At 41.2% G+C, this 14,547-nt stretch overlaps 1 protein-coding gene across 2 annotated transcripts in view; it reads right to left on the bottom strand.

The window, feature by feature from the left end:
* The window catches only part of LTBP3 (latent transforming growth factor beta binding protein 3), a 1,036,617-nt gene that overhangs the window by 657,097 nt on the left and 364,973 nt on the right, over nt 1-14,547 (bottom strand). The window lies entirely within an intron of this gene.

Below are 14,547 nucleotides of genomic sequence, written 5' to 3'. Positions count from 1 at the left end.
TTACTGTTTATATACTTAAATAATTTTTTGGGGTTCTTTTTACTCTCTTCTGCTATATGTCTCTCGTGTTCTATTTTAGCCTTGATTTGGTCTTTACATTTCTCATTACACTCTTTGTAATGCTTGAATGCTGCCAATGACCCCTCAGCCTTGCATTTTTTGAAGGCTTTTCCTTTCGCATTAATATGCATTTTATGTTGGAGTTTAGCCACCCAGAGTTTTGCTCTTTTAAATTTATTTCCCTTTGGAATGCTTTGGCCAATCCCTTTGTTTAGTATGCTTTGAAGCACTCCCATTTTTCCTCCGTGTTCTTTGTTCCCAGGGTTCTATCCCATTTGATATTTTCTAGCAGAGAGCGCAGTTTTGGGGAATTGGCTCTTTTGAAATTCAGTGTTCTTATATTACCCTTGTGTTTCCTATTACTATGATTAATATTGAAACTAATTGACCTATGGTCACGGTTTCCTAAGTTGCCCTGTATTTCTATATCCGTAAGCAGGTCTGTATTATTGGTAATTAGTAGGTCAAGTACCGCATTGTTTCTTGTCGGTGCATTCACCATCTGACCCATGAAATTGTCCTGCAAAACATTTAGGAACTGCCGAGCCTTGGCTGAATGCGCGGTTCCTTATGCCCAGTCTATATCTGGATAATTAAAGTCCCCCATTATAATGACATTTCCCATCCTTGCTGCCAATCCTATCTGTAAAAGGAGATCCGCCTCCTACCTTCCCCACAGTGCCTTCCCTTTGAAGTTCTACCCATAGGGATTCTACCTCGTCCATAGCTCCATTATTAATATCATCCCTCATATTTACCTGTACACTGTTCTTAATATACAGACATACCTCTCCCCCTTTTTAACCTTCTCTATCTCTGCGATAAAAGGAGTACCCCTGAATGGTCACCATCCAGTCATGAGAGCTGTCAAACCAAGTCTCTGTTATCCCCACAAAATCTAAGTCCTCCTTAAACATCAGTAGCTCCAGCTCTCCCATCTTGTTGGCCAGGCTTCTGGCATTGGTATATAAACCTCTTAATTTTGACCGGTTGCATATATCCTCATTTGATGTTTTTAGGCTGCTCTTGAGAAACACTCAGTCTCACCACCACACCTGTCACAATGCTGCACAGTGCACAATAATAGTACTAATCCACTATAATATGCTTTCTACAAAGTATATTATACTGTGGATTACCCCCCTCCCCCCCCCCTTTTTAGTGCACTGCACAGCAATACCAAAAAATTTGCAGCCCTTTACATGACTTTTGTGGACATTAATAGAGCAATTTGTGTGTGACTGCAGCCGATCTCTAACTGCCCCTAAAGCCACCACTGGATACCTGCCCCTATAGTAAAGAGACTGTAATAGACCCTATAACAACATTGGAGCTTTTAAAATGACTTTTGTGGACATTGACAAAGCGATTTCTGTGTCACTGCAGCCGATCTCTAACTGCCCCTAAAGCAACCACTGGATACCTCTCCCTATAGTAAATAGACTGTAATAGACCCTAAAATGACATTGGAGCATTTTAAATGACTTTTGTGGACATTGACAGAGCGATTTCTGTGTGACTGCAGCCGATCTCTAACTGCCCCTAAAGCAACCACAGGATACCTCTCCCTAAGCTCAAAAGATACTAGACCTATACCGAAAAATACCAGCCCTGAAAAGGACTTTTGTGGATCTTCACAGCGCTACATGTGCCTAGAAAACTCTCCCTGATGAGCACTCAGCACAGCAGACCTCTCCCTACACTGGCAGAAAGCGGAATGAGAAATGGCCGCCAGATTGGGTCTATTGATAGAGTAGGGGGACTGTCCATGTGCTGGAATGTTTCAATTAGCTGTCCCGTTCCACCTGACGGCTGTGTCACGGGTCAAAGTTCTCCCCAATGTAAACAAATATGGCCACCGCGAACGACGCCATGTACGAAAATTTGGCGGGTAGCGAACCGCAAGGCCGTCTCTACTGCTGACCCTCTGACTGTTATCTTGCAAGGTGTGGGTTGGTCGAGGCTAGGGGTGACCCGAGTTCTTTACTATATCACTACAGCCGAATCTGGGAGGCAGTGATGGACAGAATGAAATACTCCCCGATACACACTCTTACCCCTTGTGGCATAACATGACCCTCAGGGAATTTTGCTCCCTACCAGACTCTACAATGTGGAGTACTAGAGGTGTCTACTATCTGACCCATCTCCTGGTGGGAAACACTATTGGTTCCTTTGATACCCTGATGGAAGCCTTCTCCCTGCCTAGTCACATGCTATTCAGATATTACCAGGTCAAACATGCCTTTCGGGGCTTTATTCCCCTCTGCCCTGCCCCAGATAGAACCTCTCCCTATACTGGAAATGTCAGGGGCACTGACCCCTAATATCAATGTTCTATACTGAATTGCACACACCCTCCTCCACCATAATTGCTTATACCATCAAGGCTTGCTGGGACTCAGATGTCGATGGCTTGGAGGATGAGGAGTGGGATGAGGCCCTGGAATCCTGCCAAAAAGGTGTCCTCTAAACTATCTGATCACCTCTCCCAGTTATTTATAGTCCACCGCTCTTATCTTACCCCTCTCAGGCTGGCATGGTACCAGCCTGGTACTACGCAGGAGTGCCCGATGTGCTGCTCAGCCCCTGGTACGTTCTTCCACTTGATTTGGCGGTGCCCTATGGTTCAGGGATACTGGCAACAAATTGTGTCCTTCCTCCATGATAAAATGGGGTCTCCCCTGCAATTGGACCCTAAGCAGTGTCTCCTGGGAATATACCCAGATATGAAGAAGATATGGATAAGTTTCTTAAGATCTTTTTACAGCAGACGCTGTTTATGGCATGGAAACGAATTGCTAGAAAATGGATGAGGGACCACCCTCCCGATTTCAGTATGTGGTTGAAAGAGGTTAACAATGTGCTCCCATATCATTGACTTTTGTATAAACATAGGGTTTGCCCCACTAAATTCAACAAAATTTGGGATAAATGGCTTCAATGTCCAGATATGTGTACTCTGTAAGAGTTGTATATTCTGCGCCTGGTAATTTATTTTTTGCTGATGTCGTAATATTGCACTTCATGTATTGCTTGCTGATCCTTCACCATGTACTGTCTCACATACATGCACTATTAGAACCGGTTCACACTGGGGGGGCTTCAAAGCCGCCCGACTCTGAAGCTGCCCCCTGCAGCACGACTTCAGCATGGCTTGCAAACAACTTCTTTAATAGAAGTCAATGGAAGCTGCTCCAAAGTCACCCCCAAGTTGTGCAGGAACCTTTTTCTAAGTCTGAGCGACTTGAGTCGCTCTGATTAGAACGGTTCCATTGTACTGAATGGAGCGCTACTTGTCAGGCGACTAAGTCGCCTGACAAGTTGCCTCAGTGTGAACCGGCTCTTACTGTACTTGCACAGTCTTTGTTACTTTGTTGTTATATCTTGAAATCTTTAAGAAACCTCACTGCTGTTTAAAAAAAAAAAAAAAATTATACAGTCTTTGACTGATATAATGTACTTTTATTATGTCTTTTACTGTATAATCCCTGCTGTTATCCCATGGGTATTTGCACAGCAATTCCTAGGGGGGTATGTATTGCCAACTTGTACTATCTCTATTGATGTTTCCTAAATTAATGTTTTTTGTGGGGTTATGATATCTTGGTGGGAGGGAAGAACATAGGAATCTTCTACTTGCCCTTATACTTCTGATAAGATTGGGGAAACCACCTCACTAGCTTTGTCACTTACTCTCCTCCAGCTGGAGATTTTTATAGGCGCATGTTCTGTGGGGCAAATGTTAAATTTAGTTTTTTGTTACATTTTTGTAATGGTTTTATGTTTCCGCTACTGCTGTTTTTTTTAAACAGTTGTGTATAATTATTGTCAAAACATTATTAAAATATGCTTTGCAAAAAAATAAAAAAAACTTTAGAGATTTTTGTTTTTTATTTTTGCGATTATTTTGTTAGCTATCTACCCGATGAAAAGTAAACAGAGGGAAGATCCAATAAAAAATGAAAACTTTAATGATACAAAAATAATCACTAATCAAGATGCCTTGGCTGCAACATAATCTGTGTACTAACACATACAGTCAGGTCCATAAATATTGGGACATCAACACAATTCTAATATTTTTGTCTCTATACACCACTACAATGGATTTGAAATTAAACAAACAAGATGTGCTTTAACTGCAGACTTTCAGATTTAATTTGAGGGTATTTACATCCAAATCAGGTGAAAGGTGTAGGAATTACAACAGTTTGTATATGTGCCTCCCACTTTTTAAGGGACCAAATGTAATGGGACAATTGGCTCCTCAGCTGTTCCATGGCCAGGTGTGTGTTATTGCGTTATTATCCCATTTACAAGGAGCAGATAAAAGGTCCAGAGTTCATTTCAAGTGTGCTATTTGCATTTGGAATCTGTTGCTGTCAACTCTCAATATGAGATCAAAAGAGCTGTCACTATCAGTGAAGCAAGCCATCATTAGGCTGAAAAAACAAAACAAACCCATCAGAGAGATAGCAAAAACATTAGGTGTGGCCAAATCAACTGTTTGGAACATCCTTAAAAAGAAAGAATGCATCGGTGAGCTCAGCAACACCAAAAGACCCTGAAGACCACAGAAAACATCTGTGGTGGATGACCGAAGAATTTTTTTCCTGGTGAAGAAAATACCCTTCACAACAGTTGGCCAGATCAAGAACACTTTCCAGGAGGTAGGTGTATGTGTGTCAAAGTCAACAATCAAGAGAAGACTTCACCAGAGTGAATACAGAGGGTTCACCACAAGATGTAAACCATTGGTGAGCCTCAAAAACAGGAAGGCCAGATTAGAGTTTGCCAAACAATATCTAAAAAAGCCTTTACAGTTCTGGAACAACATCCTATGGACAGATGAGACCAAGATCAACTTTTACCAGAGTGATGGGAAGAGAAGAGTATGGAGAAGAAAAGGAACTGCTCATGATCCAAAGCATACCACCTCATCAGTGAAGCATGGTGGTGGTGGTGTCATGGCGTGGGCATGTATGGCTGTCAATGGAACTGGTTCTCTTGTATTTATTGATGATGTGACTGCTAACAAAAGCAAAAAGCAGCAGGATGAATTCTAAAGTGTTTCGGGCAATATTATCTGCTCATATTCAGCCAAATGCTTCAGAACTTATTGGACGGCGCTTCACAGTGCAGATGGACAATGAACCAAAGAGTTTTTTTAAGGGAAAGAAGTGGAATGTTATGCAATGGCCAAGTCAATCGCCTGACCTGAATCCGATTGGGCATGCATTTCACTTGCTAAAGACAAAACTGAAGGGAAAATGCCCCATGAACAAGCAGGAACTGAAGACAGTTGCAGTAGAGGCCTGGCAGAGCATAACCAGGGATGAAACCCAGCGCTGGTAATGTCTATGCGTTTCAGACATAAGGCTGTAATTGACTGCAAAGGATTTGCAACCAAGTATTAAAAAGTGAAAGTTTGATATATGATTGTTAATCTGTCCCATTACTTTTGGTCCCTTAAAAAGTGGGAGGCACATATACAAACTGTTGTAATTCCTACACCATTCACCTGATTTGGATGTAAATACCCTCAAATTAAAGCTAAAAGTCTGCAGTTAAAGCACATTGTTTCATTTCAAGTCCATTGTGGTGGTGTATAGAGCCAAAAATATTAGAATTGTGTTGATGTCCCAATATTTACGGACCTGACTGTACATGAGGAGGCAACCCTGTGCACATAAAACAAAAAACAAGACATGAAACAAACATATATGACGACGCGTCCGGACGCCAGGAGCTCCTTGCAATCGGATAGAATTCCAAGGGCACCACCGTATCAATCCATGTGTCAATACGGAATATGACTGGGAATTCCTCTGATGGCAAGCCCCTGGGAGCTTGATGTGGTGGGCCGGGAGGGGTGTATGGTAGGAAATGGAGGGGGGGGGAAGGGGAGAGGAGGGGAGAAGGAGTGTGACCCACGGATAAATGGGTCTGTATCACGGATGGCACAAAAATAGCCAATGTCCACTATGGATCACTACAGATATACCGTAGCATAATGGATAAGTCCAGTCCATCAGAGTGTTAAAAACGGCAAGCCAATGGTGAGTAAATACTGGGAAAGAATTGTTCAATGCATAGAACTGTAAATGCAGTAATGGAAATTCAAACCCCTCAACAGATTAACGTTTTGGTCATCTTCCTATAATGCGTGGGGGTAACCAATATAACTTGCAGACTTTTCACCAGCATATACCGTCTCTCACTTGCCCTAATAAGGAACTAATCCAAAATCATGGATATATTATCCGGGGTATGGCTGGCAGTATACTGACAGAAGGGGATCCCTTGTGTGTCGGCTCCATAATGATGCGGCATATAGAAGTATGTATAAAAGCAACCTGATAAGTTCAAGTGTTACTTTACCAGCTCTGAACAGATTTCCTGGATCAGCTGTACTGAAATGACCATCCCGTCCGATTTAATATTGTTCACTGCAATCCGGTTTGTGTAAGACTCACAGTGAATCTACCTCGGGGAATATCCCATGCAGGTTACTGTGTATAAGTCCAAGAATTCCTTGCCACACGCTCCACGGCTTCCCACCCATCTGGGGATCGTTAGAATGGCATCTGGGTTGCTGATGACGTCAATACGTTTCGCAATGCTAATGCGTGGCTTCGTCTGGGCGCCGGATGGTTCACTGCCGGTTCCTTTTCAATGTGTCTCCACAGCAGTGAAATCATCCTCATATTTCTGTTAAAAGAACAGTTTCTGTTCTATGTGCTAATTTACTGATATCTGGGGATAAACAGTGTGGGATCCTGGTACAAGTAAAAACATCTTGTACATGTCCATATACACCAATATTGGTTACATTTCATTTATTGGTACAGTGTGTCTCTCATGTCACAATTAGTATATCATCCACATACATTTGTAGCGAGATCATGATAAAAAGGAGAGGGAAAGAAGAAAAGGGAAAAAGGGAAATGGGAGGGTCATAGATGGAAGGCAAAAGGAAGGATACCTGGGAAGGATCCCTGCTAAAACCATGTCATGAAAATTCCTTGTCTGGGAGAACTCTTTCACCCCCTCCACCTGTTGAAGTGCACGGAGAAGAAGAATTTTTGGTTGAGAAAATTCTTAACTCCAGGCTCTTTAGAAACAAATTACAGTATCTGGTTCAATGGGAAGGATATAGGCCAGAACTCTTGGAACCTGAGGAGAAGGTTCATGCCCCTAGATTAACAAAACAATTCCACCAGAGGTTTTCTCCACAAACCTGGCCATAAGACATCCAGGGAATGTCCTGGTAGGAGGAGAGTACTGTCACATTGGACACCAGGACAAATCCCAATTCCCAGCAAAAATCCTCTTCCCACTTCTAGCACAGATCCTGTCCCCCAAGTCATCCATTCCAGCACAACCCTGCTGTGATGGCACCATCCACAACTCCGCTTGAGTACTTCCGTCAGTATAACGCTTCCTCCTTCCTAAACATAGATATCTGATATTATAGCCGCACCATACAAGACTGGCTGACAAATAGCTTGTATGAAAGTGGAACTCTTTATTGAAAAAACTCACACAGAATATATATCCCACAGGAGGACAGTCCCCTTCTGATCCTGATCATATTACACTAACAATACAAACTGCACACAGGAATATAATTACCATAGCTAAACAACAACCACACAAACAATAACCCAGATATTTACCCAAAACATCACACAATGGTCCTAGATGCCATGATTGTCCCCTGTTTAATAGCCAGCATCTCTTTGAATCAGGGGTGGAGGAGGGCGGGTAAGAGTATACTGTATGTGCTAGGAGGTGCTTTGGGAGGAAAGAGGACTTTTCCTTGGGGGGGGGGGTTAGATTTCATATACAACCCCCATTTCTAACACCAGTCCTCTCCCCTCCCAAAATGCTCACTAGCACATACAGTATACTCTTACCCACCCCGATTCAAAGAGATGATGGCTGCTACACAGGGGACAAGCATGGCATCTTGGACCCTGGATTCACTGACATGCAAGGTCCTGGCAAATCCAGGAAGTATGAGATGTAGCAGATTTACTTACTTTTGACCTCTGCACTCTGTGCATTACTTCCTCCCGAACCCCGCATAATGTGTGTTATGTGCTCCTGAGCCCTGCACTCTGTATTTTAGACACCTGTCCTACATTCTGTGTGTTACATGCACTTGACCCCTGCATTTTATGCATTTCTGACACCTAACTTTGGTCACACCCAGACATCCTGTAAAGAAGTTATTCCACTGCAAAGCTTGGTGTCATCTGCAAAGACTGAAATGCTACTTTTAATCCCAGACCCTATTTCATTTATAAAGATATTAAAAAGTAAGGGTCCCAACACTGAACCTTGGGGTACACCACTGATAGCTTTAGACCATTCGGAGTAAGAATTATTAACCACTACTTTCTAAATTCTATCTTTTAGCCAATTTTCTATCCAATTACAAGCCGATCTTTCCTAGCCAGTAGACTTTACCTTACACATTAGCCGTGTGTGGGGAACTGTGTCAAACACTTTTGCAAAATCCAAGTATACTACGTCCACAGCCACCCCTCTGTCCAAGGTTTTACTTACCTCCTCATAAAAAGAAATCAGGTTTGTTTGACAACTTCTGTCTTTCATGAATCCATGCTGTCTGTTGCTTAAAATATTTTTTTCCAGCAAGAACTCATCTATGTGGTCTTTTATTAAACTCTCCAATATCTTCCTGACTATATAAGTTAAACTAACAGGTCTATAGTTACTTGGCAAAGACTTTGATCCCTTTTTAAATATAGGCACCACATTGGCACTACACCAATCAAGTGGTACTTTTCCAGTCCTTAACGAGTCCCTTAAAATTAGAAACAAAGGCTTAGAAATTACAGCGATCAATGATACATGGATATTTTTAGCCCCAAGGGCATAACTTTACATTATTCAAAATTAAACCTCATTTTTCAGCATATAGACTTTACCTTACACATTAGCCATTTGTGGGGAACTGTGTCAAATGCTTTAGCAAAATCCAAGTATATCACATCCACAGTCACCACTCTGTCCAATGTTTTGCTCACCTCCTCATATAAAAGAAATCAGATTTGTCTGACAACTTCTGTCTTTCATTTATCCATGCTGTATATTGCATAAAATGTTATTTTCTCGCAAAAACTCATCTATTCGGTCTTTTATTAATCTCTCCAGTATCTTCCTAACTATAGAATTTAAACTAACAGGTCTATAATTACTTGGTAAAGACTTTGACCCCTTTTTAAAGAGGAAGTAAACCCTCCTCTGCAACTTTTACCTATAGGTAAGCCTATGATAAGACTTACCTATAGGTACTGTAAATATCTCCTAAACATGTACCGTTTAGGAGATATTTACCTTACATGCAGCCAGTGACATCACCGCGTGCGCGGGAGTGACGTCACCGCGGCTCCGGCCAATCAGATGGCCGGATGACAAGATCCCGGAAGACAGGCAACATGTCCATACAGGTAAGCGGGCGGCACGGCAGGGGCTCGTTCTAAGGTAAGTATTTCATAATGAGCTAGTATGCAATGCATACTAGCTCCTTATGTGTTTCTCTTTCAGGTTGAAAAAAAAAAATGTTTGGGTTTACAACCTCTTTAAATATAGGTACCATGTTGGCCTTACACCAATCCAGTGGTGCTATGCTAGTCATAAAAGAGTCCCTAAAAATTGGAGACAATGACTTTGGAATGACAGAGCTCAATTATTTTAGGATCCGTGGGTGTATACTATCCGGTCAAGGGGCTTTATTCACCTTTATTCTGTCTTATAATTATAAACCATATCAATTTTGAGTCACAGTGGATCATTTGGGGTTGTGTCAATATTATTTCCATTGTAGACATGAGCTCCCCCATGCTCCTTTGTATACACAGAGCTAAATAAGGTATTTCATTTAATTTGCCTTTTCTTTGTCCCCAGTCACCCACTCAAGGATATTGTGTAAAAGGGCCTACATTCTCAGAACTGACCTTTTTTCTATTAATATGTTTGAAGAATTTTATTGGGCTTGTCTTACTGTCTTTTGCCATATTTCCTTCCTTTTAAATTGTTGCTAAATTGATTTCCTTTTTACATATTCGGTTATACAGTATTTATTGCAACATTTTTTTTTTTTAGATACATTTTATTGAAATTTACAAATGACAAAAGACCGAGGTGTCAAGACACCTCAACAGATAGAGGGTCACAGCCTCCAATACATAACAGATAGTGAATACAAAGGATGGATAAATACTTGAAGACAAAAATGAATCAAGGCAACAACCCATAGGAAAGTAGGGTGTAAAAAATTGCCAAGATCCAGGAGATGTGGAAGGAAGAGAACATAGGAGGGGTAACAGACCTCATGTAGGGTCTGCAAAAGGTGCACTAAAAAGCAGTGCCTCTCCTGACCCTAAGATAAGGCTAGTAGTTGGACTGCTAGACTAAGAAACTACTAAACTTCAGACTGAAACAGAATCAGATAAAAGATTCTATCTAGACCATATGCATAATTGTGGTATCTCTTGTACACCTGAATTAGAAAAGGAGTACTAAACCTGCTGAGAAGGGAGGTAATGAAGTACATAGCTGAATCTAGCTACTGGCGTTATCAGAACATTGTAGGAGTAGACCTTGATTGGAACAGAAGTAAATAGAGCTGACGCTTCTAAATCTGAAAGGGTGGAATCGATAAAGGCTTGCCATCTGGAAGTAAATGTTTTTTTAGAGGTAATGGCACATTTCTAGGTCAAGCTTTTTATGGTATAACAAGGTTTTTAATTCCATCTTAATATCAAACAAAGTTGGAGTTGATGAAGATGTCCATTTTTTGAGAATGACCCTTAGCGCCACTAGCAGGCATATTGCGATCCAGTGTGAGTGAGAGACTCTCTGCTGTGTTGATGGTGGCTCCTGTGCACATGGGCTATCATACCCAAAGGGCATATGGGATATGTCTTTGGGTAACTCCATTTATAAAGGTAATCACCTGGTTCCAAAAGTTTGAGACAGGCGGACAGTGCCGAAAACGGTGTGCTGGGGATGGTCTTGTTTGGCCGCAGAGGGGGCATTACGTTTATTGAAGATTGGATTTTGATGTGCGGAATGGTACAAAAGCTCTATGAAGGAGTTTGAGCGGATACTCTCGCCAGACATCAATGGTTATCAAATATGAGATTCTTTTGTACCTGCTCAGCAAATTATCTGTAAGTGATTCAACCGGAAAGTCTTTGCTCCACTTATCTAATAAATGTTGTAAATGAAGTTTCTATGCTTCCTTAGTGACAAAATTCCTTCATACTGTTGTTAATCAAAGGTGATCAAGCAAATAAAACATTTAAATGAAATATAAAAAGGCAGAAACACTTATAACAGATGTTATATTACTGTTAGGGCTACAAGATTGTGGAATTCTCTACCACAAGAGGTGGTTTCTGCGGGTAGTATGGTGGCTTTCAAAAGACTCTTAGACGTACATCTCAAGGATCAGAACATTCAGGGCTATGTGAGATGATTACAGCCACACACACCTACACAGGTTGAACTGGATGGACTATTGTCTTTATTCAACCTCACCTACTATGTAACTATGTAACTATGTATATATATGAATTAGTCCATAACCCAAAAAATATATATATATATAAATCACACATATATATATATATATGTATATATATATATATATATATATATATATATATATATATATATATATATATATATATATATATTATATATTATATGCCTTATAATCAACAATCGATAGGTGGCATGTTGGTCTTCAAACCCAGCATTCTCCTTGTCCTCACAAATAGACTTAGTTCAAATCTGGGGTGCTGGTCCCTTTAATGCGCTTATAAGCTCTCACCAAGGGAAACAGACAGGTTGTGTTTCTGAGAGCTGAAGATCTGTGCAGTAAACCACCTCTGTGCAGGAGCTTTCTGTAATAAAATCCCATCACTGTTACTCTCTGTTTTGTGCAAGGCGAATGGTGGACCCTCTCACAGCTCTATTTCTATGTTAATGCGATAAGAAGGTCAGGAAGACATACCGAACAAAAGTATGATAGTTGCATACCCAATTACAAAAGGGATAGACACAGCAACAGGTGTTTTGAGGATGTAAACTATAGGGATGGAAAACCATGGATCAGGTTGGAACGTATCATTGACAATGAAGATTAACCAAGGATTGATAGTCAATATAGATTGCAATAGCACATATCAAATAGTTTGGAAGGAACTCAGTGAGGAGATAGCTCCCTGGTCAACTTGGCTCCACTTCATAGCAAAGTTAGCTCCCCAAATCATAGTACAGGCAATATTCCAAAGTCATCTCATTCCCAAATGGGAGGCTAGGGGGTGTCTATGAATAGGTTATATTGGTGGAAAATGGTCTGTTGGGGGGGATGTTGCTGTTGCCTCTGAAAGTCTCACCTCACAGCCCCCTGCAAAAGAGCATGCAGCTAAAGCACCATTATTCCAGTAACTCTAGATTCCTCTCTCTGTCAATAACAGGATCAAGTAGCACATTAGAAGTGTAATTTTCATCATACCTAATCTTCAGCTGACATACAGTATAGGGAAGATCCTGTTCCAGTGTCCATATATCTAACAGTAGAGGTTGAAAGGGACTCAGCCATGTGCGGTATGCAGCCACAAAAAGGGGAAGTAATACTGCAAATATATTTTTACATAACATAAACATCACTATATGATTAAAAAAGGCAGCCTAAATGACTATTGAGTTATTTGAGCTACGAAAGAAAATTTGAACTCCCAAAAGTGGTTCATCCTCCTCTCAAGGTTATGCATGCATCACGGCTCAAGCTAATGTGAATAGGATGAACATACTGAGATCTCTCAGATGTTTCTCTTGTGGATGAAGTCTGTATAAGGTATCTGTGGAAGTTTCTCCGATGGATTTTCTGATGTGTTCAGAACATAGAGAGATGTAGGGGAGGGATAACTACAACTATGCTTTGAAGGAGGTTTCTGTCAGCGTGGGCCCTGATTTTAGTACCAAATAAATGTGTAGGCAGGTTCAGGTAAGCAATAGGATTTTGAACCCATACCAAAACTGGGAGATACACAATCATGTAGGTGATAATTATTACATCGGCCTCTGTGCCTCTATAGGTCATTATAATCAGTTGGACATCGATCCATTGTATTCCTTACTGGCAACTGCTCTGCTCCCTGGTTTTTAATTTTTTAAAAATAAAAAACAGTGTGGTGTCTTAATTTACAATTTATATTTTTCTCCTACTCATTTATGTAAGGGGGAAGCAGTATCTGACAGTAAAGTCAACTTTCCCTTTCCTCCTCCATTGCCTCATCTGTTGAATCCTCTTAGCCACTAATCCTTTTAAGTGACTAAGAGCCTACACAATGGGCAATTCAAAATGCTGCCACACCTCTGACCATTATCCACTAATAACCTTACTACTTCTAACTGATTGGGTGTCAGTTGGGTGTTTGGTGATAAAGTTTAGGAGTGGTAGTATTTGCTCTCCTGCCCACTCTCGGTATATTCTTACCAACTACTGAGTCATATTTACTTTTACCATATAATGATGACCATAAAACTCTCGGACCTCAATTTGCCCCACCGTGCAGGCAATCACACCCACAATTAGGAAAAAGATCCACCACTGCTGTCCTAGGGAGCAGGCAGAGTTAAAGAGTATTGGTGTTACTAGTACCTCACCTTTTTAAACCATTGTGAGGGTCTTGGAGACAGTCTGAGCCAGTTTGGATGGCAATGGTTTCATAAAGTGCTGCATTCTATGGTAAAAACCAACACATCAGGGCCCTCCATCCCTTCCAAAGATGGGTCCAAGTGGGCAGGGCACCCCGTCTAGCATCTCAGCCCTAACAACCTAGATGACACACATGCCCAGTTTCACCTGGACCCATATGGAATCACTATACCCTTCTGGCCAAGGTCCTGCCCCCACAGTTCAACTTTCATCCAAGTAATCCTGACTGCTTCTATGGGGAGCTCATTGATGATTCTCAATTAGATCCATGGAGTAACTGGGCCAATCTTCTTTTTAGGAAAGTATCACTAGAACAGCAGTCCTGGCAGAGTAGCCTTGTTTTGTAGCCCTGATGAAGGGGGAGTGTGTTTGGCTCCCCAAAACTCATTGGCTCTTTTCTGCTATGAATCAATTTTATCATTACATTTCCTTGGACTTATGGACTTCGATTAGATTGTATGTTTGTGGATTCTCAACTCTAGGTCTCTTCCCTTTTTTCTGAGGGTGGTCCCCATTTTGTGGGGAGTTGCCAAACCGGAGCTAGTTTGCCCAACGATAATTTCAGTGACCCTTGGAAAATGCAACTCCAGTGCCCCATTTGTTCTTGTTTTTGCAATAAAAATCTGGCAGAGCTACAAACATACCCCCCTCATGCTTTCCAAAACGAAAACAAAAGGTGTAGTTAAAGCGGAGTTCCGGCCTCAAATACCTTTTTTAACTAA

The sequence above is a fragment of the Pelophylax lessonae genome (genome assembly GCF_965119305.1).
Source record: "Pelophylax lessonae genome assembly, chromosome: 10".
Lineage (NCBI taxonomy): Eukaryota > Metazoa > Chordata > Amphibia > Anura > Ranidae > Pelophylax > Pelophylax lessonae.
Note: the sequence above shows the minus strand (reverse complement) of the source record. Positions and strands in the feature narration are given on the sequence as shown.